This window comes from Penaeus monodon, chromosome 43, assembly GCF_015228065.2.
Source record: "Penaeus monodon isolate SGIC_2016 chromosome 43, NSTDA_Pmon_1, whole genome shotgun sequence".
Classification (NCBI taxonomy): Eukaryota; Metazoa; Arthropoda; class Malacostraca; order Decapoda; family Penaeidae; genus Penaeus; species Penaeus monodon.
Window position 1 is genome coordinate 31,752,255 of NC_051428.1, and position 2,500 is coordinate 31,754,754.

At 35.5% G+C, this 2,500-nt stretch overlaps 1 protein-coding gene across 1 annotated transcript in view; it reads right to left on the bottom strand.

Moving 5' to 3' along the window:
* Positions 1–2,500, bottom strand: part of LOC119568213 — a 155,852-nt gene that overhangs the window by 55,820 nt on the left and 97,532 nt on the right. The gene's annotated exons all lie outside the window — the stretch shown is intronic.

A 2,500-nucleotide genomic window follows, 5' to 3' on the forward strand; every position in this document is an offset into this window, starting at 1 on the left:
TCTCAGCACTTCATCATTCGTTTTCTTTTCTGTCCAGTTGACACGCAGTACTCGTCTGTAACACCACATTTCAAAACTATTGACCTTTTTCTTGTCTATCTTCTTCAGCACCCAACACTCAGAACCCTATGATGCAATTGGGAAAACTAATGAGTTCAATAACCTCAGCTTTGTCCGTAAGGTAATGCTTCGGTTTTTCCAGATGTTATTGAGAGCAACTGTGGCATTTTTGGCAATGGTAATTCTTCTTTTTATCTTCGGTGAATCATCATATGTATTAGTTACAACAGCTCCAAGATAAGTGAACTCTTTCACATTTTCCACAACCACTCCATTGATTGTAACATGTTCATCATCGTCCATTGCCGGTGATCTTCGAATCTTCATGATCTTAGTTTTCTTGGCATTAAGAAACAAGCCAGCCTTTTCGCTTGCTTCTCTAACTTTATCTAGTAGTTGTTGTAGTTCAATGATATTGCTGGCAATTAAAACTATATCATCGGCGTATCTCAGATTTTATATTTTATATCCTCCAACATCTACAGTTCCTTCTCACTGATTCTCTAGAGCACCTCTCATAATTGTTTCAGAATATATATTAAAAAGGTGCGGAGACAGAATGCAACCTTGTCGTACTCCTTGGTTGACTTGGAACCATTCTGTTAACCCATAAGTGGTTCTTACAGTTGCTTGTTGTTGGTCATACATGGCTTTTATTAGTTGGATGATGTGTTTTGGAAATCTCATATCGTTCACGTTATTCCAGAGGATATCATGATCAACAGTATCAAAAGCTTTCGAGTAATCAATGAAGCACAGGTATAGGTCTTTCTGATGTTCTCTGTTTTTCTCTATGATCAATTTCAGATTTAGAATTTGGTTTCTGGTACCTTTTCCAGGGCGAAAACCTACTTGTTCGTCTGCAATTTCTTCTCTTAACTTCAACTTTATTCTTTCAACAATAATTTTCAACAAAATTTTGCTGCTGTGACTTATTGTTATTGTTGCATTGGAGTGCGTCCCCTTTTTTAGGTGATTTTACCCAGTCTTCTGGCCATCTTCTTTCATTCCATATTTTCGTACAAAGTTTGTAGAAGAAGTATTCAACACTTTCGCCAGCATTCTTGATTAGTTCTGCTGTTATTTCATCTATTCCCGGGCTCTTGTTATTCTTTAATTCTTTTATGGCTTTTATAACTTCGTCTAACAGTGGCGGTGGTTCATCGTCGTTGTCACTGAGTCTAATTAATGTTAGATCTTTGTTCTTTTTTTATAGGTTGGAACAATATTGATTCCATCTATCTTTGACTTCTTTTCCATCACATAAAACAAGTCCATCTTCAGTTTTGATAGTGTCCATTGTAGGTTTAAATTTTCGTGTGATGTTTCGTACTCCTTGGTAGAGTTCTTTTAGTTGTCTTATTTGACAGAACAGTTTTCAATTCTCTGGCAATGTTCATTTAAATATTTTTCCTTATCTCGTCGCAATAATCTTTGAATTTTTGTATTTTGTTTTTTGTAAATTACTTCTTCAACTGGATTATTGATACCCTTTGATTTTAGGCATCTTCTTGTTTCAATTTCACTTAGTGTTTTTTCAGATATCCAGGGGGAATTTGTCTTTTTCTTTTTGGCGATAGTTTCTTAAGCAGCGCTCAGCAGGAGTTCTTTTCCTTCTTCCCACAACTCATTTGGTGTTTTATCATCTTCACATTGATTGAGTCTTCAAATTTGTTTGACACTGTAATTCTGTAATTTTTATCAAGAGTTTTGTAGTCGAGCTTTAGAGGTGGTGTTGGATGCTCCATCTTTTTGAGTCTTATTTGAAAATCGGTAGTTAGTAGTTGGTGGTCACTGTTGGAGTCGGCACTAGGTCTTGTCTTGGCATTTTTATGCAACTTTTCCATTTCTGGTTCAACACAATGTAGTCAATTTGGTTGCGTGTTCTTTTGTCTGGTGAAAACCACGTGTACAAGTGTCTTGGGTGGTGTTGGAACAATGTGTTGGCTATAACTAGATTATTTGTATTACAGAATTCAATAAAATCTTCACCTCTTTCATTTATATCTCCAAGGCCGAATTTTCCACAGATGTCATTTTTTAGATCATTTTTGCCTACTTTGGCGTTGAGGTCTCACATGATTACTTTTACATCTCTGTTAGGGATTGTATCTAAAGTTTCTTGGAGAGTGTTATAAAAAAAATCCATTTCTTCATCACTTGCAATGTTGGTTGGTGCGTAGCATTGTATAATACTAATGTTATGAGGTTTTGCTTGTATTCTGACTTTTAAAATGCGATCATTTATTGGGCTGTACCCAATCAGTGCATTTGCAGGGTTTTTTTTCGTGAGAATCATAGCAACTCCGTGACTATAATTTCTTGTTTTCTTTAGTTTTGAAACTTCCATTACTTTTCCAATTGGTCTCACTGATTCCTAGTATTTGAATGTTGTATTTATTCATTTCGTTACAGACAGTATGTAATTTACCCATCTCTT